The sequence below is a fragment of the Ctenopharyngodon idella genome, chromosome 18 (assembly GCF_019924925.1).
Source record: "Ctenopharyngodon idella isolate HZGC_01 chromosome 18, HZGC01, whole genome shotgun sequence".
Lineage (NCBI taxonomy): Eukaryota > Metazoa > Chordata > Actinopteri > Cypriniformes > Xenocyprididae > Ctenopharyngodon > Ctenopharyngodon idella.
In genome coordinates, this window is record NC_067237.1 from 35532626 (window position 1) to 35558003 (window position 25378).

Here is a 25378-nt window from a genome sequence, read left to right on the forward strand (position 1 = left end):
TACACATCTGGAAAGGCACCATCAATGCTGAAAGGTATATCCAAGTTCTAGAACAACATATGCTCCCATCCAGATGTCGTCTCTTTCAGGGAAGACCTTGCATTTTCCAACATGACAATGCCAGACCACATACTGCATCAATTACAACATCATGGCTGCGTAGAAGAAGGATCCGGGTACTGAAATGGCCAGCCTGCAGTCCAGATCTTTCACCCATAAAAAACATTTGGCGCATCATAAAGAGGAAGATGCAACAAAGAAGACCTAAGACAGTTGAGCAACTAGAAGCCTGTATTAGACAAGAATGGGACAACATTCCTATTCCTAAACTTGAGCAACTTGTCTCCTCAGTCCCCAGACGTTTGCAGACTGTTAGAAAAAGAAGAGGGGATGCCACACAGTGGTAAACATGGCCTTGTCCCAACTTTTTTGAGATGTGTTGATGCCATGAAATTTAAAATCAACTTATTTTTCCCTTAAAATGATACATTTTCTCAGTTTAAACATTTGATATGTCATCTATGTTGTATTCTGAATAAAATATTGAAATTTGAAACTTCCACATCATTGCATTCCTTTTTTATTCACAATTTGTACAGTGTCCCAACTTTTTTGGAATCAGGTTTGTAACTTTACGTTGTATTTATCTATGCTTTTAATTAGTGTACAGTATTTGTTCTTTTTACAGTCTGTTCACTTGCTTTTAATAATGTATTAGTTAGGCTAGTAGTTTCTACTGTGGTATCGGAGTAGTTAAAGTGGGCTAAGTAATAAATGCAAAGTTACCCCCCCACCCCCCAAAAAATGATCCGATCCACGACTTAATAACCATGATATGATCCGAACCGTGAGTTTTGTGATCCGTTGAACCACTAATAGTGCTGCTTGAAAGTTTGTGAACCATTTGCAGAATCTGTGAAAATGTGAATAATTTTAACAAAATAAGGGGGATCATACAAAATGCATGTCATTTTTTATTTAGTACTGTCCTGAGTAAGATATTTAACATAAACGATGTTTACATAAAGTCCACAAGACAAAAAAAAAAAAAAATAGCTGAATTTATAAATATGACCCAATTCAAGAGTTTATGAACCCTTGATTCTTAATACTGTGTGTCATTACCTGGATGATCCCTGACTGTTTCTATGTTTTGTGATGGTTGTTCATGAGTCGCATGTTTGTCCTGAGCAGTTAAACTGCCCAACATTCTTCAAAAAAATCCTCCAGGTCCCAAAAATTCTTCAGTTTTCCAGCATCTTTTGCGAATTTGAACCATTTCCAGTAGTGACTGTATGATTTTGAGATCCATCTTTTCACACTGAGGACAACTGAGGGACTCAAACATAACTATTAAAAAAGATTCAAACATTCACTGATGCTCCAGAAGGAAACACGATGCATTAAGAGCCGGGGGATGAAAACCTTTTGAATTTGAAGATCAAGGAATATTGTACTTAATTTGTTTTCTGTCAAACATTTAAGTGTCTTCTGTTGCTTCCGAAGGGCAGTACTGAATGAAAAAAAGAAGATATTTAATAAAATAAGAAAAATTTGGACATCTTTATCCTGTTCAAAAGTTTTCACCCCTGACTCTTAATGCATCGTGTTTCCTTCTGGAGCATCAGTGAATGTTTGAACCTTTTTTAATAGTTATGTTTGAGTCCCTCAGTTGTCCTCAGTGTGAAAAGATGGATCTGAGAATCATACAGTAACTGCTGGAAAGGGTTCAAATATGCAAAAGATGCTGGAAATCTGAAGAATTTTCGGGACCTGGAGGATTTTTCTGAAGAATATTGGGCAGTTTAACTGCTCAGGACAAACAAGGGACTCATAAACAACCATCACAAAACAAAGAAACGGTCATAGGTCATCCAGGTAACCACACACAGTATTAAGAATCAAGGATTCACAAACTTTTGAGCAGGTCGTTTTTATAAATTCAGCTACTTTTTGTCTTGTGGACCATATGTAAACATTTTTTATGTAAAATATCTTACTCGGGACAGTACTAAATAAAAAATATTTAAATTATTCACATTTTCACAGATTCTGCAAGGGGTTCGCAAACTTTCAGGCAGCACTGTATGTATGTCTACTGTTGTTTTCCTCAGTTTGACCTAGTTTTCCACATTCTGTTTAATTAATAATTTCATTCACCTGTGTCCAGTTAATTATCTTGTTAAGTTCCCTTTGTTTGTATATATACCCTGTGTTCTCCTTCATTCCTTGTCCATTCTCGTTGATGTTTAGTTGTGTATATTGAGTTTGCTGCCTGTTTCAGTTATTAAATTCTACTCCTCGTATTCTCCGTTGCCCTTGTGCCTTCATATACACACGTTTCGTAACAGAAGAACGGACCCACACAATTAAGTTTGCAGCGTTTTCTTTTGTTTATTTATTTTTGTCACTACCCTGCTGTTGCCCTACTATGCCTGGAGCAGAAGGACCGTGGAGTCACACACCATGGATTTTTTGGAGTTGGCGTGCCTCACACACTATCCTGACCGGAGCGGTCCCGGGCACGCCTCCCAGGGAGCGGTCCTCGTGAAGATTTCGCCGCATATGTGGAGTGGGTGCTGATAAACAACAACTCGGCATTCACCATCGGCCCAGCAGAGCCTATCAGCACCGCTCCACCTAACCCAGCGCCCAGTCAACTTACATCCAGCCAGACGGAGCTAAAGCCTGATTCCACCACAGACACGGAGCCTGCGCCTGCCATGGAGAAAGTGCCAGTGAGCCCTGCTGAGCCGTTATTCACCTCGGAGCCTGAGCCCAATATGATGTCTGACCAGGTGCCCGAGTCATCAACAACGCCTGTCCCCGAGGGAGTTTTAGTGGAGCTTGAGGACTCGGATGGAAGCCCCGCCCACACTCCCACCGCTGAGTGCGAGTACAATATGGACCCTGGGACTCTATTTGGTTATTTAGAGGAGGATTTAATAGACTGGTTTACTGAGGCTATTTCTGCAGACACCCCTGTATCTCCTGTGCTCCAAGTATCTCCAGCGCCCCCTGTATCTCCTGTGCCCCAAGTATCTCCAGCACCTTCTATGTCTGCAGATTGCCCGCCCAGCCTCCCTCTCGCCCCTCCTCTATTTGACCAGCTTATTTCTACAGCTGCTACCACTCCTCTGGTTCCTGACTGCCCCTCATCTCCTCCTCAGCCATCTCCTCACAGTACTGCGGATTCGCCGTGGGGCTTCCAGTCTCCAGCATGGCCTTGGCGTAAGGATCCCCTGTCTTCACCTCCAGCCACAGAGCCCCAGACTCCACCTCGGTCCTTTGATCCATCGGTTTCGCCTTGGCTCAATGCGCCCTCAGCTCATGTATATATATATATATATATATATACATACATATATATATATATATATATATCTATCAGTGGCGAGCGGTTACTTTTTTTAACCGGGTATGCTGGGTGGTGTGTCATGTAAAAAAAAATGTGGCCGATGCAGTTACGTTGAATGGGTTTATAGCTAATATGCGAGACGCTCGTGTTCCGTCACGTTCTGAGTGTTAGTTTATTCATTTGCTTGCTCATGACAAATAGCAACACAGCAAAAAGTATTTCTAATATGTTGGACCTTTTATTGAGAGTAGCCAATATTTACCTGTTGAGACGTACCTTTACAAGCACCTGTAAGAGCTTTTGTGATGTTTAAGTCGACAGAAACACGACATGCGAAAGGTGCGTTTTCAAAATATGCTGTTTTTATGTAATCCACTAGGTGCTGCTAGTGTCACAGAAACAACATGCTTCACCTTTAAACGTATCAGTTTAGGACACGGATCTACATCAGACTACATCTACAAAGACTATCGATTAACATCCTTTGATAGGCCTAGTTACAGTAGGACTGTCTTAAACCATTTATAAGTTTTCATTAAAAAAAAATCCCTATGGAGAAAATGAAATACTATGAAAATAGTTTTAGTTATGATTTTTTTCCCCATTTGGTTAAGTCTAGTTTGTTTGTACAATGTGATTTTCGGTGATCAAGATCGGTGAGTGATCTGCTCACAGCTTATCCAGCCATGAAATCCCCCATAGGCCAGCAAACCAATGAGAACGCAGGACAATGATGACGTTCCATAACAAAAGCGGAAAGGCGCAAAAGCTGCTGTAGATCAGCTTACCCTGATGTCTCCGTAACTGGCAGATATAAAGAAAATTGCCGTCGTTTGGCAAATAAATAGTTATATACGCATTACCAATCATGTAGGCTTTATGGTACTCCTCAAACAAGGGATTTAATAGTAATTTATAATGTTAATATTAATTGCCGAATGGCTTGGGTATGCAGAGCATTCGCAGCTTATGTGGCCCATTGCCTCCTCAGAGGAAACACCTGATATATATATATATACATATATATCAGTGGCGTTTCCTCCGAGGAGGCAAGGGAGGCAGTGCCTCCTCAAAAAAAAAAAAATAGGATGAGAAAATAATCCATAATACATATAAAACAACACAAATATTACAAATTATGACATTAAAAAGAGCGCAAGTCACTCGTATTTCTTAAGGAACACTGCCCAACAGCGACACCTGCAGGTAAAGTTACAGCAGGAGTCATGCCTCCCTTTCCACTCATAGAAAACCATAGAAAACCATTAGACCCCCTGCGTGCGGTGGGTTTTGTGGGGGGTAATTGAGAATGAATGGGGGAAAGTCACGTGAGGGGAGGCAATGTCTCCATCGCGCTATGATTGGATGTAATTGGTTATGATTGGATATGATTGGTAGTGCGATAAATCCCGCCTCTTGTTGACATGCACGTTCCGCGCGTCAGTTTGAATGAACAAATGATGGTGTCAATGAGAAGACTAATTGAAAAGTAAGTAAACAGATCACCCAGTTAGATATCACCGCTTTATGTCACGTCAAAATCAAACTTGAAATGGACTGAAAACACAATGACTGCGGGGGGTTTTTTCAGTGCAATCAGCTTGGTGAAATTAAAAATACAATACGTGTCTGTGACAGACGGTGTTTACGGAGCATGACTGATGATCCAAAATAGCCTAAGCTGACAATTAAAAAGAAAAACATCAATACACAAATAAAATATATTGTTTAAATTATTATTGCCTTTAGTTATTATTTTGGAATTAATGTAGAAATGCTTAAAACACTAACTTGATGAGACTGACTTGGTCTTGATAAATAGAACATTTATTACAATACATTGTTAATGTAAAATTACAAAATAGAATTGTATTTGGTTTCTTTTTTCTTTTTTGATGTAACGTAATGTTCATTTAACAAGGAAGATGTGTCAACGTTAAGAGTAATGCACATGAATTTGTGTGCCTCCTCATTTCAGAACACCACTGCACGCCACTGAAATATATATATATATATATATATCAGTGGTGAGCGGTGACTTTTTTAACCGGGTATGCTGGGTGGTGCGTCATATAAATAATGTGGCCGGATTACGTTGAATGGATTTATAGAAAATACGTGAGATGCTCGCGTTCTCTCTACACAGTGTTAGTTTACTCATTTGCTTGCCCATGACAAATAGCAACACAGCGAAAAGTAGTTCTAATATGTTAGACCTTTTATTGAGAGTAGCCTATATATACCTGTTGAAACATGCCTTCACAAGCACCTGTAAGAGCTTTTGTGATGTTTGAGTCGACGGAGGCGTGGCACGCGAAAGGTGCGTTCAGTGCGTTTGCAAAATATGCTGTATTTTTGTAAGTCCACCAGGTGCCGCTAGTGTCACAGAAATGACATACTTCACCTTTAAACATATCCGTTTAGGACATGCATCTAAATCAGACAGGACAAATAAGAAACACCATGGCGTCAATTTAAATGTATGCCAGAAGTACTTTTTAAATTAATAATTAAAAATAAGTATAACGTAATTAGTATTAGCAGCCTATTATAAACAAACAATAAAATGTAATTATAATAAATATAAGTAGGCTATAATAAACAAAAATATGACTATTCTTTATATAAAAAAAATATATAAAAAAAAAGAGTTGAAACTATGCAAACTGATGACTTTAACAAACACACAGACTATCGAATAACATCCTCTGATAGACCTAGTTACAGTAGGACTGTCTTAAACAATTTATAAGTTTTCATAAAAAAAAAAAAAGAGGAGTGAATGGAGAAAATGAAATACTATAAAAATAGTTTTAGTTATGATTTTTTCCCCATTTGGTTAAGTCTAGTTAGTTTTGTATTAAATACAATGTTATTTTTGGTGATCGACATTTGACAGCAGCTCATTTTTCCTCTTGGGCGAGTGATCTGCTCACAGCTTATCCTGCCCATGGGATCCTCCATAGGCCAGCAAACCAATGAGAACGCGGGACAATGATGGCGTTATATAACAAAAAAAGCAAAAAGGCGCAAAAGCTGCTGTAGATCAGCTTACCCGGAAGTCTCCGTAACTCCGAAAATTATTGTCGTTTGGCAAATAAATAAATTATGGACGGTTACATACGCATTACCAATCACGTATGCTTTATGGTACACCTCAAACAAGAGATTTAATAGTAATTTATAATGTTAATATTAATTGCACGAATCCACGAATGGCTTGGATATGCAGAGCATTTGCAGCTTATATGAACTGCACACCACTGAGGTATATTAATATATATATATATATATATATATATATACACACACACACACAGTGGGTACGGAAAGTATTCAGACCCCCTTAAATTTTTCAATTTTTGTTATATTGCAGCCATTTGCTAAAATCATTTAAGTTCATTTTTTTTCCTTATTAATGTACACACAGCACCCCATATTGACAGAAAAACACAGAATTGTTGACATTTTTGCAGATTTATTAAAAAAGAAAAACTGAAATCTCGCAAGAGAGGCCAATCTACTTCGGGTCCCCTACCCTCTTGATGGAGGCCAATGCAACCAGCAGCAAAGTCTTCATAGACAGAATCTTTAAGTCTGCTGATTGCAAGGGCTCAAAGGGAGCAATCTGAAGTGCTCTCAGCACCAGAGCAAGGTCCTAAGAGGGTATGGAGGGAGGACGAGGAGGATTCAACCGTCTCGCCCCCCTAAGGAACCTGACGACCAGGTCGTGCTGACCAACAGACTTGCCATCTATGTGGTCGTGGTATGCGGAGATAGCAGCAGTATGGACTTTGAGGGTGGAGGGGGACAGCCTATGCTCCAACCCTTGCTGCAGGAAGGAAAGCACGACTCTGATCGAGCATCTTCGGCGGTCTTCTCGTCGAAAAGAACACCACTCAACGAACAGGTTCCACTTCAAGGCGTAAGCCCGTCTCATAGACGGTGAACGTGCCGAAGTGATGGTGTTAAGTACCTCGGGGGGTAAGTCACCTAGAACCTCCGCGTCCCGTCCAGGGACCAGACATGGAGTTTACAGAGGTCTGGACGCGGGTGCCACAGAGTGCCCTGTCTCTGAGAAAGAAGGTCCTTCCTCAGAGGAATGGGCCAGGGAGGGGCTGTCGCGAGGAGTGAGAGTTCTAGGAACCAGGTCCGGTTGGGCCAATAGGTCGCAACTAGCAGGACCTGCTCCTCGTCCTCCCTGACTTTGCACAGGGTCTGTGCAAGTAGGCTCACTGGGGGAAACGCATATTTGCGAAGGCCCCGGGGCCAGCTGTGTGCCAGAGCATCTGTTCCGAGTGTTCCCTCGGACAGGGAGTAAAGCAACTGGCAATGGGAGGTTTCTGGTGAGGCAAACAGGTCTACCTGAGCCTCTCCAAACTCTCTCCAGATCAGCTGGACCACCAGGGGGTGGAGTCGCCACTCTCCTGACAGCGCAGCTCGTGATAGCTCGTCGGCCACATGGTTGAGCACACCGGGGACATGAATGGCACGAAGCGACCTCAGATGCTTCTGACTCCAGAAGAGGAGATGGCGGGCGAGTTGCGACATGCGACGGGAGCGTAGACCACCTTGACGGTTGATGTACACAACGGTCGCAGTGTTGTCCGTACGGACCAGTACATGCTTGCCCCGTAGCGGCCCTTTGAGGCGGCTCAGAGCAAGGCGTACCGCTAGCAACTCAAGGCAGTTGATGTGCCAATGCAGATGGGGGCCCGTCCACACCCCTGACACTGCATGCCCGTTGTACGTGGCACCCCAGCCGGTGGCAGAGGCATATGCTCTAGGGGCACTCCAGCCCGAAGAAACAAAGGATCCGACCACGGGCTGAAGGCTTGGTGGCACTCCTGAGTGATTGCCACCCGGAACGTGCCGTGTTGCCACGCCCATCTCGGGACTCGGCCGTGAAGCCAGTGTTGAAGCGGTCTCATATGAAGCAGACCGAGCGGGGTTACTGTCGCAGCGGCTGCCATATGCCCCAGGAGCCTCTGAAAAAATTTCAGTGGAACCGCTGTCCTGCCGTTGAACGTATTCAGGCAGTTCAACACCGACTGAGCACGTTCCTCTGTGAGGCATGCTATCTGTTCGACCGAATCCAACTCCATACTGAGAAAAGAGATCCTCTGCACAGGGGAGAGTTTGCTCTTTTCCCAGTTGACCTGAAGACCCAACTGGCTGAGGTGTCTGAGCACCAGATCCCTGTGTTCGCACAACTGATCCCGGGACTGTGCTAGAATGAGCCAGTCGTCGAGATAGTTGAGGATGCGAACACCCTGTTCTCTCATGGGAACAAGGGCTCCCTCCACGACTTTCGTGAAGACACGGGGAGACAGGGCCAGCCCGAAGGGTAGGACTCTGTACTGATATGCTCGACCTTCGAACGCAAAACGCAGGAATGGCCTGTGTCGCGGAAGAATCGAAACATGAAAGTACGCGTCCTTCAGGTCGATCGCTGCAAACCAATCCTGGGGACGGATGCACTCGAAAATGCGTTTCTGCGTGAGCATTTTGAACGGTAGCTTGTGAAGGCTCCGATTCAAAACTCGCAGGTCCAAGATCGGTCGTAACCCACCGCTTTTCTTGGGTACAATGAAGTAGGGACTGTAGAACCCTGACCTCATATCGGCTGGAAGGACCGGCTCTATCGCATCCTTCGCCAGTAGGACCGCGATCTCCGCACACGCAAGACATGGGCATCAACATCCTTCACTGCAGTGAAGTGGACGCCCCTGAACTTGGGAGGACGCCGGGCGAACTGAATCGCATAGCCGAGCCTGATGGTCCGAATGAGCCAGCGAGACGGACTGGGGAGCGCTAACCAGGCTCTCAGAGACCGTACAAGCGGGACCAAAGGGACCGCAGGCGTACCAGCAGTGGGGCAGCGAGGTGGATGCATCACAGTGTGGTGTGCAACACTTACCTGGTTCCACGGATGGACAGAGGGAGCAGTCAAGGCTTTGGTTGCCCGCTGCTGTCCGCTGGCGACAGAAGAGGGGGATGAGTGGTAAGGTTCTTGCCCTCCCACTGCTCTCTGAGCCCTCTTCGGACCCGGAGATGGAGAAAACTGCTCTTTTATTGAGAATTTGGAACAGAAACAAAAGGAAACAAAAGATTCTCCACCCGGCCCTCCTCCGGGGGAAGGAGTGGTGCGGTCATCATCTCCCGAAGAGCAGTCCCATCCATCTCCGGGTCGCCCGTCCTAGGGCCTCTTGGACTTGGCCTTGCCACCCTTCTTCTTGGGGGCGGGCTGGACGGGCTGGGCACCCTGACCACGACCGGCTCCATGGCGCCGCTTGGATGAAGGCTGCTGCTGGGGCGCGGGAGCGGGGGCGGCCGCGGGAGGGTGCCCTCGGCGACGAGCAGTCTGAGGAGCTGCGGGCAGTGGAGGTGCAGCAGCTGACCGCCTCGGCAGGATATGGCTGATGGCCTCAGACTGCTTCTGTACAGCCGAGAACTGCTGGGCGAAGTTCTCGACTGCGTCGCCGAAGAGGCCGGTCTGGGACACGGGGGAATTAAGGAACCTGACTATGTCGGTATCCCTCATGTCCGCGAGACACAGCCAGAGAGGGCGTTCCCTGGACCACTAACGTGGACATCGCACGATGTCCTGATAAGCCTGATAAGCCTTGCCGGTAAGATCCGACGAGTACTTACAGGCCCGGGAAGGGAGAGACGGCTCCCCCCGCCAGGTGGAGTTAGGGCACAGTTGCATAGCACAGCCCGTTCCACAAGGGATATGCGCATATAACCCTTAGCCGCCCCGCCATCAAGGTTGGTGAGGGAGGAGGACCCACCGACATGGTTTCGGGCAGTAAAAGGTGCCGTCCACGTGCCAGTGAGCTCTTCATGCACCTCCGGGAAGAAAGGAACTGGGGTGGGGGGCTGAGAACCAGCCCTGGCCACCCCGAGAAACCAATCATCCAGCCTCGAGGGTTCGGGACACGGTGGAGGATTCCACACGAGTCCAACCCTGTTGGCGGCCTGGGCAAGCATAGCCATCATTTCCGGGTCCGAATCGGGCACAGTTGTCACCCCCGAAGGAGGCAGCTGCGCCGAATCATCATCCCCCGAAGTGTCAGGCTCACCCTCCGATGCAGCGATCGACATCCTATCATCTTGGGGAGCTCCGAAGGATACGGATGGTACATACCTCTGGGGTGGTCCACCGCACTCCCCCGGCAGCTCTACTGGCTGCGGAGTGCAGGAGGGATGAGTGTTCCTAGGGGGTTGGTTCCCCGAAGGAAGCGCGCTCACCATGATCCTCAGATCACCAGCACCGCTGCACGAAGCAATCCTCTGAGGAGGATTGGAACGAGGCAACGGCACCGGGACTCCATCCCTTTGCAGCAACTGGAGTCTAGATCGCAACTCCGAGACGGTCATCTTCCCACAATGGGTACATGACTCGTCCACAAACGCTGCCTCAGCGTGGCTTAAGCCGAGGCATGCGATACAGCGTTGGTGACCATCCCGCGGTGACAGGTAAAGACCGCATCCAGAAACACACAAGTAGAACGACATCTTTAAAGACGCGAATCTATTTGTGTAAGCTCTTTTAGGGACTGAACTCTTAAGTGCCGAAGCACGCAGGGGAATGGCCGCTGCAGCACAGACAGGGAAAAGTGCAGCCTGTCGTGTGCACTCTCTCCTTGAAGCCGCTCTCTTACCAGCTGTCAAAACAGCTTTTCAGCGCTCAACAGCGCACCATTTACCAGCCGTGAGAACGGCTTTTCCAGCTGGAAACGTTGCTCAAATGAAAGGCAAACAAACAAAATAAAAGAGAGAGATCGACCCCGCTGCAGTGCTGTCCGCCTGCACCAACAAAGAGCAGTTTCAAAAAGGCTCGTCGTCTTTACACACTCCGTAAACACCATAAGGTTCGGCTCCGAAGCGAAAAGCTGAAGATGCAACGCATCTTATACCCGCGCTGCGAGGCGAGCAGCTGATGCATATGATTGCATGCCAATGTGCATTGGCTCGTTGTAGTTACACTCGAAGTAGATTGGCCTCTCTAGCGAGATTCCTATTCGTCGGTCTGTCCGACGTACGTCGAACGTGACCGACTGAATGGGAACAAAGGATTTGCAGTTCATTTGAGATTCTGTAAAGAATGACCTTATATTTTTGCTCTATAACTTCAGAGTTGCCTTCTTAAATGTAGTTTAACACTTATTTTTCCTGTAAATCGCATAAAACTGATAAAAAAAAGTTTTAAAAGTACCATTCACTTAAGCATGCTGTATCAGTTATTCATATTTCAGCCACAGAAATTAGATATTTTATTTTTAATTTAATACAGTTATTGTTATTATTGGTTGCACCACATGTTGTATGGTCGCTCCAAATGACACGAAGACCTTAAATTTCATTAAAAATCTATTTAGAGAGATCAATTAACAATCAATTTTATACAAAAAAATAGATTTAAACCAGATTTTATTAAAATTTCACAGAATTTTCATGAACACAAATTTTATAACTTTTTTTATATAAAAAAAAAAAAATCACATCGCAAACATAAGTGCACCATTTTAAGTTGACTTTCATTTAAGTTAAAATTAATTAACTCTTTAATTCATCAATAATTTCATTCATTTAAAATGATCGAAAGTGACAGTAAAGAAATTTATAATTTTACAAAAGATTCTATTTCAAATAAATGCTGTTCTTTTCAACTTACTATTCATCAAAGAATCCTGGCAAATAAAATATCACAGTTTCCACAAAAAATATGAACATTGATAATAATCAGAAATGTTTCTTGAGCAGCACATCAGCATATTAGAATGATTTCTGAAGAATCATGTGACACTGAAGACTGGAGTAATGATGCTGAAAATTCTGCTTTGATCACAGGAATAAATTTCAGTTTACTATTTATTCATATAGAAAACAGATATTTTAAATTGTAATAACATTTCACTCTTCTAGCAAGGTGTAACTCCATTCTTGCTGCAGGGTCAGAATTAACACGGCGGCAGTTTTATGGCCAGCGGTTTTTGCTTGGCAGTGGCATCTGGTAAAATAGATTGAAATAGTTATAAATAAATAAACAATAAATGACTAATAAATGCATAATTACCAAACTGAAATTACATGCTCTAAACAATTTTGTTTATTTTTTCCTCATATTGTACAATATAAACATAAACTGTCTGAAATATTTTTATAAAATGACCCAAACTGCATAAAAATCTATTCCAGTTGATACTAAAATAAAGTACTTTATGTATATAAATCATCAATTGAATAAAAAGCACAAAAATTGCCAATCTAGGACACATATCGATCATGGAAAACACTCTGCAGTGGTCGCACCACATGATATTTTCAAATTCAGTCAAAATTTACAGGCACAGAATTGGCCACCTAAACAAAACAAGCTAGCTTCCCACAAAAGGTCACTATGAAATTTGTAATAAAAGTATATATTTTCAGAAATAACTCAATATTCATTGTTTTTCTGAGGTCATGATATCCAAATGTGGGAACTACACACCATCTGTTAAAAAGGTTTTTTTTCCAAATTTAAGACAGAGTTACAAACCTGCTCGCTGCTTCCATGGGTCCTTCGCAAATTGGTATATGATGCAACTTCCTGTCTTTGAATGGATTTCAACATGAAAGTCCCAAAGTGGTAGGTTTTTGATGGTCGCACCATCATGATATTTCATAAAATGGACATCATCGGACAAAGTTTGTTTGTATATTATGATGGAAATATAAATACAAATGCTTTGCAATTTTGTACAGGATTACAAAACACATTGGAAATCATGCCAAATAGTGCAGAAAATGAGTAAAAAGAGTAATTTCAAAGACATTTCCAAAACAGAAGTTATGGTCGGACAGTCCCACCACATGATATTTTGACACTTTAAATAACAGAAAATTACAAATAACTAATGTTTTTTGAAAAGTTAAAGTAAGTTCAAGCATGGGAGATGTACTACATGGTATCTTTTTTATGCATTTAAAAAAAAAATTTAACTGAAAAAAATGCAACCGGACAGAAAATTTAGGCGTCACATCATTGACCCTTATATGATTCATGTGAGTCATAACTGTGATGAGACACGAAACATTTTGCGTTTTCAACGTATTAGATACACTTGCACTATATGTATAGAGTGTATTAAAATAAGAGTGAATGTGTGGATATTTTAAAATAAAATATTATTTAATAGTCAAATAGTTTAAATTAATTCATTTTTGGGTGGAGTGTCCATAACAAATGCATGTGATATGAACTTTATGAATGGATCAGATATACACTTATTACGAATTACAAATGTCTCTAAAACTGAACAGGCACCACACAACTCTTGCTGTAAACCTGTAGCAATATTACACCAACGTGTATCAGTTTGAAGGACTTTAGGTTAGCAACGCATATCCAATGCATCTGAGCACAGTAGAAGCACAGTGGAACACTCTGTAGAACCTGAAACAGCTAAAAATCAACAAATCCATTCTTCCAAATATCCCTAAACTGGTCCAAATAAAAAAAAATTCTATGAATATTATATTGAAAACAAGTTAATATGCCTCACCTCTTTATGTTTAGCACTCAAAAAATTTTAAAACGTTTTATTTAAAATATTAGTAGTAATAGTATTTGAAATATTATTATAAATAGTTATAGTATTTGAATAAGGAAAGTATTCACTCCAGTTACACATGATAACTTCCACATTACTGATTCAAGTTTTATGCAATGACAGCAAAATGAGCTTTGAATGACAGCTGGCGACATTGTATACTAACTCTAAAACAACAAAATAAATTATATATTTCGACTGAAACTGTAATATCATGCATTCAATGAATATCACATATATCAGCATGAGCTGCATCATTGGGCTATTTACCAGCAACAACTGAAAACATCACAAACAAAGTGTTCAGCTTGACATCAGTACAAATTTGTCAAATAGATGAAGAATAAATGTTTGTATAACACAGTTTATGGCGAAAGCCGAAAACGAGAAATTTAGCCAACGTGCTAACCGCTTCACATCTTAATAACATTTGTGATATTGTTTATCTTACGCTTTACGCAGCTTCAGCAGCGCATCTTCATCACCATCTTCATCACCATCATCACAAATAACAGGCTAATAAATAATAAATGGCAGCTGTCATTATTTCCTTCGATATATGTTCTCTAGTAGCTGCTGTGTTGTTGTGTTGCTTGTTTAATGTTAACGTGATTGTAGCGACCTCTAGGTGATGGGAGAAACGAAGCTTTTCAAAGCTTTGAATTAATTGAACCAATGCTTCGCAAAATGATTCACTGTTTCGAAGCGTTAATTCGAACACACGCTGGTGACGCTTGCTGGTCAAAACAGGCAAAAAAAAAAAAAAAAAAAATTCAGGCCAAACAGGCATGAAAACAGCTTTTACAAACCCACTGCAAATGTTTTATTGAAAGTATAATCTATCAAATGCAATTAACTAATCATCTAATACCTTTAAATATTAAGTGTCTGTATCCATCTCTTTTTCAGTCTATGGCCAGAAAACATCCCGCTCCAATGCAACCTGTTGAGCTTCCTCACGCACCCTTTCAAGAAGCTGCGGTGGATATCATGGGACAGTTTGTAAAAATGGAGGTATTATTGTCATTTCGCCATATGTTTGGTGGATTACTTAGCAAATGACCTTAAGTTGTTTTCAGCTAATGTCACTGCTACAACTGTTACATTCTTGGCCAGTGTTTTCTTGTGTGAGGGGAATCCTGACCGATAATAGTCCACACACAGTTTGTCTCACCTGTCTTCAGTGATTTCCTGAAGGGACAAGGAATTAAACACATCTGCTCAAGTCTATCACCCTCAGTTGAACGGCTGTAAAACATTTCAGCAGTGTCCTGAAAATCTGTATCCAGTTAGCATAATTACAACAGAAACTCAAAAGGATGTTACAGACTTACAGATTGATTCTGCATGCCACTACTCTCCTTTTGCAGCCTTGTGCAGCTTTGCTGAACATTTCTGTAGTCAAGATGAGATGGGAGAGAGTGGCAAAGCTGCAAAAAGGAGAAAAAGTAATACACAGATAAAAGGAGAGGTGCCAAATGACTTCGACTTAAACCAGGGCAGGTGTTGTATGAAGTAGGCTATTATATCATTTAATAATATTACAGAGAGCAGCATGCATTTTGACGAGAAAATGTCATTCAAGTGTTGTACATTGTAATATCTATATATCCAGCTTGTGAGCTTGAGGCACAAGTTAACATGAGCCCAACCCTTCCCATAATGAAACAAAGAAGACTTTTGAATGATTTATACATCAATAACCTCATTCATTTTGTCGGTTTTATTATAGTTTGTTGTGATAAGACGCATTAACGTTAAATTGCCTCCGAGCCATTCCACCGAATGGGAGACATTTCTGTCCCCAGGACATTGTATGTGTAAATATGCATGAAAATTAACTCTAAAATACATTTTATTATTAAGCAAAGTGTCCTGAACATTAATCTAACAGCAAATTTAAAATATATAGTTTAAAACATTATTAAAAACTACTGAGAACACTAAAAAAAAATAGCATTTGTTACATGTCCCCGCTATCTAAACCTTAACTTTATCATGAAACTGTAAGATAAACAGAACCTCAGATACTTTGATCTCCTGAGATATGGACAGTACAAACACATACAGCCATTTGTCTCCACACCCCACAGAGTGAAGTTGCAGGAAAGCTTCTTTCCATCCTGTCCTTCCTTCACATTTGTTCCTTCTCCCCCACTTCTTTCCCTTTACACATTCTTCCCTTCACTCAGTTCATTTAGAAAGATTATATAAAAATTATAATGTTCTGTCAGTGCAAGTGAATTAACAGTCATGTTTGGTATCATTTAAAATGTCTCAGTGCGACTGGTACAATGGTCTCGTCTACATGGAAGTAAACCAAAAGCACACATTGCTGAGTGCCCAGGACAATGTGCATTTTTCTAATGTCAAGTATGCATCTTTTACTCTATTTCTGAGCATCTGATGTTTTGCATTGATCATCTTTGAACTGATTATGTAACTGGCGTGATACATTTACCTGACTAATAAATTGTTACATTTGGTTTTATTCTGACTTACTCTGAAATTATTGACTTCAGTAGATTATGATGTATCCATTGTTACCGCAAATCTGCGTCAGGTTAGTAACGGACTAAAGTTTTTTTTTTAGTGAAGCATAGGGCACACCAACTGTGATTTTAGAGCTCCGGCTAACGCTTGGCATTAGTTCAGGTGTACTTAGACTGTAAAAAGGGAATTTCCATTAAGGGCAACAAAATGTTGATCGACCAACCTAAATAGAGTGAGCCTTACCTCTGTTTAATGTAATGTTACATGGGAAACCATGACATGACCAAACCAAAGCTACTATCAGAGAAGTAATATTGGTCAGCTTATCTGTAGTAGTGGTCGTGACCTCTGACTAGAGATAGTGTTACTTTAATTGAAGTGTATACAGATCTATGGGGACTAAACAAAATACTTTTAGATAGAGCAAGCATGAAAGCAGACTTCTAAACAGTATAGTCAATTACCTCTGTCTAGTGACCAAGTCTGGCAAGTTTGTGATCATGGGCCCGCATAATAAATGAACGGCCGGTGCAAGGACCCTGTGCGACTCTGAGAACCGAATGAACAAGTATCATAAGAGTAAAGAGTTAAATCAAATAATCAAATGTCTAGATAAATAATAAATATAAATATAAATGGTCAGTAATCAATTGGCATTCCAACCTAAATTCGAGGTCATAATAAAATGGATAAGAGAAGAGTTTAATTAAAATGAAACTACTTTGCCACACTGAAAAGACTGAACACACAAGAAACCTTCCCCGTCCTACAGGAAAACCGCCGTTGGGCCGATTGGGCGGGCCTAACAAAATAGAATCAATAAAATCTTTCAGAAATCTTATTTTTTTGCATTGTTTTGTGACTCCATATACCATCTATGCTTAACTAAAAGAAATTTAATAAGAAATCCATAATATGTTATATAAAATACGCATTTTAGTCATGTCCCCAGGTTTTCACTCAGTCCTGTTAACCTCACACATTGCCCCCTCTAAAAAACTTGGAACACTCCACAAAACAGATTTTCAACAGAAAGTTGCATCATCTGGATCTTAAGCAGGCTGTGAGAAGACCAAAACTCCTCTCATTTTAATTTTAATTTTTGAAATTATTTAAATTGTAGATTTTTAGGATTAGTTATACAATGTGAATACTATACTTGCAGAGAGCCAGTCCACCACGAAATGACTTAAACTTTTTGTCTTTGTCTTTCTTATCTTTTGTAGAAGATGGAGAGAACCCATACTATGCAGGTGCCAGAAACACCCACCCATGGCATGCTGCATAGGAAGGAGTTAACACACCCGCAACACTCTCTTTTTCCCCCTTTTTTGTCTTTTCTTCCCTCTCTCTCCCTCCCTCTTTTTTCCAATCTCTCCTTCTTTTACTTTCCACCTCCTTCACTGTGAACTAATACCAGCACATAGCACATCACTTCAACACAGAAATCTCACTCACACACGGACACATGGCCATGTACACACTCTCTTTCTCACACACATGCACACACATATGGACACTCATTCCTGTTACCCAGTGTTCATTCCTGTTACAAAGTGCTCATTCCTGTTACTAAATTGTTTTTTTGTTTTTTTTTCTAAAAAAAAAATAAAGTTAAACAACTGTTTTTTATCTGTTTTGTTTGGTCCATCATTTATACAATTGATCACAAATGAAGATCTATTTGATGAAATCTGAGAGCTTTCTGTCCCCAGCTACACAAATAACACTTTCACTCTTTAAAAAGTTCATAAAGAGATCGTAAAACGTATCTATATGAATTGAGCGGTTTAGTCCAAATTTTCTGAAGACATTAGGTTTATATGATGAACAGATTTCATTTAGGCTTTTATTCACATATAAACATTGATCAGTGAACATAACCAAAAGTTCAACCAAACCTGCTTCACATGTGAGAACAAACCTCTTGCAGAAGCTTAAACATGCTGCGTAAAGTTTGGTTTACCCCTTAAGGGTGATTTATACTCAACGTGTCCGCAAGTTCTCTTGGGTGCGCGCAACAAAAATTATGTCAGCATGGCTTTGGCGGAAGTGCGCATTCAGTGTGCGCGAACCCATTTCACGTGGCAGTGTGCACGGCAAATTGTGTAACTTTCCGCGCGGCTCCGTTCCCCATCATTAATTTAGTTGTATACATGTTCTCATATCCATATATTTTGTTCTAATGTCACAAGTATTAATCTCAAGGTTTACTGGGTTTCACACGTTTCTTTTTGCAGTGTGGTTTTGGTGAAGTGTAAGTTACCAAAATAAACATTGTCACATGTACCTTTCTTCTTCTCACCGCTGCTTCCTGCTGATTTAGAGAACAATTTCTCCAAGTCACCCCCTATCGTTTCAAAGAATAGAACAACGGCGAGCGCGTCAAGTATAAACGTGTGCGCAGTCAGCGGAGGCTCACTGCGCGGAGCCAGGCGAAAGTATAAATCCTACTTTACGCCTTGTTTACACTGTCTGTGGCGCGTTAAGCTGGATTTATACTTTTAAGCTGGATTTATACTTAGAAATTGTTCTTAAAATTTGCCATGCACACCGGCACACGAAATGGGTTTGCACACACTTCGCTAAAGATACTGTGCGTTCACACCGCCGCCGGCGAGAGCGTCAAAGTGACAGGAAGTCATTCATTTTCAATGTGAGCCAGCGGCGAGCTCCGCCGAGCAGCGGCGCATCTTGGACGGTGTGGGCGTCGAGGAGAGTTGAAGTCAGGTCACCTTTATGGTAATGAGCTATGACGCGGTTCGACGGCAACCAGTCAGAATGTAGAGGTCCTCCACTTGAGAGGATTCCAGAGAACGCAGTCGTGTAAACTTTGTTTCCGACCAAACATTAGTTCCCAAGCAAAATGGGGGAGAGGTGGATAATTGCCGTGGCGGGTTTCCCAATAATATACGACGTGTGTCCCTGTTTGGGCATAAATAAGAAAAATGATGCGTGGACCAACGTGTCTGACATTGTTTGCATGCTATGTCTGACATTGCATAGCTGTATGCCTATATATTTACTATATACGTGTATATATATATATATATATATATACAGGTGCTGGTCATATAATTAGAATATCATCAAAAAGTTGATTTATTTCACTAATTCCATTCAAAAAGTGAAACTTATATTATATTATATTCATTCATTACACACAGACTGATATATTTCAAATGTTTATTTCTTTTAATTTTGATGATTATAACTGACAACTAAGGAAAATCCCAAATTCAGTATCTCAGAAAATTAGAATATTGTGAAAAGGTTCAATATTGAAGACACCTGGTGCCACACTCTAATCAGCTAATTAACTCAAAACACCTACAAAGGCCTTTAAATGGTCTCTCAGCCTAGTTCAGTAGGCTACACAATCATGGGGAAGACTGCTGACTTGACAGTTGTCCAAAAGACGACCATTAACACCTTGCACAAGGAGGGCAAGACACAAAAGGTCATTGCAAAAGAGGCTGGCTGTTCACAGAGCTCTGTGTCCAAGCACATTATTAGAGAGGCAAAGGGAAGGAAAAGATGTGGTAGAAAAAAGTGTACAAGCAATAGGGATAACTGCACCCTGGAGAGGATTGTGAAACAAAACCCATTCAAAAATGTGGGGGAGATTCACAAAGAGTGGACTGCAGCTGGAGTCAGTGGTTCAAGAACCACTACGCACAGACGTATGCAAGACATGGGTTTCAGCTGTCGCATTCCTTGTGTCAAGCCACTCTTGAACAACAGACAGCTTCAGAAGCGTCTCGCCTGGGCTAAAGACAAAAAGGACTGGACTGCTGCTGAGTGGTCCAAAGTTATGTTCTCTGATGAAAGTAAATTTTGCATTTCCTTTGGAAATCAGGGTCCCAGAGTCTGGAGGAAGAGAGGAGAGGCACACAATCCATGTTGCTTGAGGTCCAGTGTAAAGTTCCCACAGTCAGTGATGGTTTGGGGTGCCATGTCATCTGCTGGTGTTGGTCCACTGTGTTTTCTGAGGTCCAAGGTCATGCTAGGGTCAGCCGTATACCAGGAAGTTTTAGAGCACTTCATGCTTCCTGCTGCTGACCAACTTTATGGAGATGCAGATTTCATTTTCCAACAGGACTTGGCACCTGCACACAGTGCCAAAGCTACCAGTACCTGGTTTAAGGACCATGGTATCCCTGTTCTTAATTGGCCAGCAAACTCGCCTGACCTTAACCCCATAGAAAATCTATGGGGTATTGTGAAGAGGAAGATGCAATATCCCTGACCCAACCATGCAGAAGAGCTGAAGGCCACTATCAAAGCAACTTGGGCTCTTATAACACCTGAGCAGTGCCACAGACTGATCGACTCCATGCCACGCCGCATTGCTGCAGTAATTCAGGCGAAAGGAGCCCCAACTAAGTATTGAGTGCTAAAGTATTGAGTGCATAAATTGGGGAAAACTCGCCATTGGTTGTTGCGTTTGTGCAGATGATATCGCGGGGCGGTGCTATGTCATCATCAGCAGAGTCGCATATCTCGTCCTACTGGTAAGTCGCATCAATGATTGCTCCGTCTTAATAACTAAGTTTGGATTGTTTTCAAGGCCAAGTTTGAACTGTAAACTACACAGAAGTTTACTTATTTTGTCTGCCAGCTCCTAGTTGTGTTAGTCGAGTCAAAAATTTGTTATTTATGACGATAAGATGAAGAGTGTGCTTATTGGCCTGCTTGTGAACTCCGAACTTCTGTTTATTTCATTTAGTTAAGACCTGTCATGCAGCATTGATGCACTGTATGCTAATCAGCCTTTTGGTGCTGTTTGTCCCAGGTATGTGTTTTATTCGGTTTTTTCATGTTCTGTGTTAAAATAATATCAGCCCTAGTTGAGTGTTAGCTATTAGCACACGAGCTGTATGCTCTCGCACGTGCTGTCCTGTGTAACTGCGCCATTTTAGGGCTGCTTTCTTCTCTTTCTTTATTTCATTTATACAAAATATGTAAAATAATGCTTAAGTTCATAGTTTCACTGAATTAATGTGAATTGTCTGTATTAGTGTTTTATTTATTTTCTTTAATGTATGTTTTATTTAGAGTTTTGTCCACTATATGTTCACGATCACTTTGTCAAGTCAAGTCAAGTCACCTTTATTTATATAGCGCTTTTTACAATGCAGATTGTGTCAAAGCAGCTTTACAGTGATAACTGGTATAGAATTTTGGCTGCACAGCAGCTCTTAAAGAATGGTGTCAATGCAGGCAGATCAAAGCACTGTTGAATATCAAATGTCAAGTCAAATGTCAAGTGTCCCCAACTAAGCAAGCCAAAGGTGACAGTGGCAAGGAACCCAAACTCCAACAGGTGACATCAGGTGGCAAACAGGTGGCAAATAGGTGTTAAAATGGAGAAAAAAACCTTGGGAGAAACCAGGCTTAGTCGGGGGGGCAGTTCTCCTCTGGCAGACAGTGCTTTGTTACGATTCAGGTTGCTATCATAAACCTGATAGGATCGCAGCATTCAAAGTATTTATTCCAGTTCCATCCAGTTGAGGATCATATTCATCACGCCGGTATGGACGGTTGGTTGAGGAGCTGTGCCACTGGCTGTCATGTCGATGAGGCCTTCACAATGGATGATCTAGTTGACTCAATCTCTGCTGATACTTCAGGGCTGCGTTGTGGTCGTGTCAAGGTGCAGGTCCTCGATCTCACCTGGATACGGCCCAGATCCGGTTGACTTCGGATAAACCTCAGGCTAAACAGAAAGACTAATATTAGCGTAGATGCCATTCTTCTTCTGATGTAACGAGTACATCTGGTGTTATAGGAAGTGTTCCCGGTTCTGGCTGACCTAATTTATGCAGCCTAATAATCCTTTAACGGATTTGAAAATATAAATTGATAATGTGTTATGTGTATGCCAGGTTAAAGAGATGCATTTTTAGTCTAGATTTAAACTGACAGAGTGTGTCTGCTTCCCGAACAATGCTAGGAAGATTGTTCCAGAGTTTAGGTGCCAAATAGGAGAAGGATCTACCGCCTGTGGTTGATTTTGATATTCTAGGTATTATCAGCTGGCCTGAATTCTGAGATCGGAATAGACGTGAAGGACTATAATGCATTAAGAGCTCGCTCAGGTACTGGGGAGCTAAACCATTTAGTGCTTTGTAAGGAATTAGCAAGATTTTAAAATCTATACGATGTTTAATAGGAAGTCAATGCAGTGTTGACAGAACTGGGCTAATGTGGTCATACTTCCTAGTTCTAGTAAGAACTCTAGCTGCTGCATTTTGTACAAGCTGTAGTTTATTTATTAGGTGAGCGGAACAATCACCCAGTAGAGCGTTACAGTAATCTAGCCTTGAGGTCATGAACGCATGAACTAACTGTTCTGCATTTTTCATTGAGAGCATATGTCGTAGTTTAGATATATTTTTAAGATGGAAGAATGCAGTTTTACAGATGCTAGAAACATGGCCTTCAAATGAAAGATTGGTATCAAAGAGCACACCCAGGTTCCTAACTGACGACGAAGACTTAACAGAGCAACCATCAAGTGTTAGACAGTGTTCTAGGTTATTACGTGAAGACGTTTTTGGTCCAAAAATTAGAATCTGTTTTTTCTGAATTTAGTAGTAAGAAATTACTGGTCATCCAATTTTTTATATCAGCTATGCATTCCATTAATTTTGTGAATTGGTAAGTTTCTTCAGGGCGCGAAGAAATATAGAGCTAAGTATCATCAGCGTAACAGTGAAAACTAACGCCATGCTTCCTTATGATATCTCCCAAGGGTAGCATGTATAGAGTGAAAAGCAACAGTCCTAGTACTGAGCCTTGCGGTACTCCATATTGAGCTTGTGGTCGATATGACATCTCTTCGTTTACTACTACAAACTGATAACGGTCAGATAAGTATGATTTGAACCATGACAATGCAATTCCACTAATGCTAACATAATTTTTGAGTCTATTTAAAAGAATATTGTGACCAATAGTGTCAAATGCAGCACTAAGATCCAATAACACTAATAGAGAGATACAACCACGATCTGATGAAAAGAGCAAATCATTAGTAACTCTAATGAGAGCAGTCTCAGTACTATGGTACTAAATCCTGACTGGAAATCCTCACAGATACTATTTCTTTCTAAAAAGGAACATAGTTGTGATGATACTGCCCTTTCTAGTAATGTTTGACAGAAAAGTGAGATTTGAGATCGGCCTGTAATTGACATTCTCTAGGATCAAGTTGTGTTTTTTTTTAATAAGAGGTTTAATAATAGCCAGCTTAAAAGTTTTTGGTATGTATCCTAGTGATAAAGACAAATTAACGATATTAAGAAGAGGATCTATGACCTCTGGAAGCATCTCTTTCAATTAGCTTAGTCGGTATAGGGTCTAACATACATGTTGTTGATTTTGATGATTTAACAAGTTTAGACAATTCTTCCTCTCCTAAAGCAGTAAATGATTTTTTTTTTCCTCAGGAACACTACAATGCACTGTCTGACGCGATTCTGTAGTAGACGGTTGCACGGTTGCAATTTTCTCTCTAATATTGTCAATCTTGAAAGTAAAGAAGTTCATAAAGTCATTACTGCTGTGCTCTTTGGAAACATCAGAAGTTGAAGCTTTATTTCTTGTTAATTTAGCCACTGTATCAAATACCTAGGGTTGTGCTTATTTTCTTCTAAAAGTTTTGAAAAATAGGCAGATCTAGCAGTTTTTAAGGCCTTTCTGTACTCAATCATTCTCTCTCTCCACGAAATGCGAAAAACTTCTAGTTTTGTTTTCTTCCAGCTGCGCTCCATTTTTCTGGCTGCTACCTTTAGGGCCTGAATGTGGTCATTGTACCACGGCGTTGGATTAATTCCCTTAATCTTTTTTAAGCGCAAAGGAGCAACTGAGTCTAATGTGCTGGAAAAGACAGAGGCAATAGTTTCTGTTGCAACATCAAGGTCTTCTAAGCTGTCCGGTATGCTAAGGCAATGAAAGATTATTTATAAAGCGATCTTTAGTGGTAGAAATAATGGTTCTACCATATTTATGGCAGGGAGGCAGTTTAGCAGCCTTGACTAAATGTAGTATACACAAGACTATATAATGATCTGAGATGTTGTCACTCTGCTGCAGAATTTCAACGGCACCAATATCGATTCCATGTGACAATATTAGATCTAAAGTATGATTACGATAATGAGTGGGTCCTGACACGTGTTGTCTAACTCCAATAGAGTTTAGAATGTCTGTAAATGCCAATCCTAATGCGTCTTTTTCATTATCTACATGGATATTAAAATCACCAACAACAAGGACTTTATCTGCAGCTAGTACTAACTCCGATAGAAAATCAGCAAATTCTTTGATAAAGTCTGTATGGTGTCCTGGTGCCCTGTATACAGTAGCCAGCACAAATGTCAACTTACATAATGTTACATAAAGTACCATCACTTCGAAGGAATTATATTTGAAAGACTTTTGACTAATACTGTAAATATTACTATAAATTACAGCAACACCTCCCCTTTGCCTTTTTGACGAGGATTGTGTCTATAATCGTAACCTTGAGGGCTAGACTCATTTAAAGTAATGTAATCGTCTGACTTTAGCCAAGTTTCTGTCAAACACAGCACATCTAGATTATTGTCTGTGTTTTTGAAGAAAGGGATCTAATATTTAGCAACCCAAGCTTTATCATTTGTTATCAGTATTATCTCTATTTTTTATTTGTTGAACATCAATTAAATTTTTACCATTAAATGGGTTTGGAAGTTTTTTGTTTTACTAATTCGGGGTACAGACACAGTCTCTATGTGATAATATCTAGGTGTAAGAGTTTCTATGTGTTGGGAATTATCTGACTTCTGTAACGTGAGGCAGCTAGCAGACGGTTGGTTTAGCCGGTATGTCTGCTTTCTGACCTGGGCCGTAGTTTGTCATGTTTCCGCTCTAAGACTAT

At 41.1% G+C, this 25378-nt stretch overlaps 1 protein-coding gene and 1 long non-coding RNA gene across 2 annotated transcripts in view; one reads left to right on the forward strand and one right to left on the reverse strand.

Annotated features, from left to right (window-relative positions):
• def8 (differentially expressed in FDCP 8 homolog) overlaps nucleotides 1-14571 on the reverse strand; it is a 168529-nt gene extending 153958 nt beyond the window's left edge. The window contains exon 1 of the mRNA XM_051871420.1: nucleotides 14411-14571. The gene's annotated coding sequence lies outside the window, so the exon portion shown is untranslated. The remainder of the gene's footprint in view (nucleotides 1-14410) is intronic.
• Nucleotides 14572-14725: 154 nt separating this feature from the next.
• Nucleotides 14726-18084, forward strand: LOC127500362 (uncharacterized). The gene is made up of 2 exons (XR_007926321.1): nucleotides 14726-14973; nucleotides 17679-18084. It is a non-coding gene; the product is annotated as an uncharacterized LOC127500362 (long non-coding RNA).
• The last annotated feature ends 7294 nt before the right edge of the window (nucleotides 18085-25378 follow it).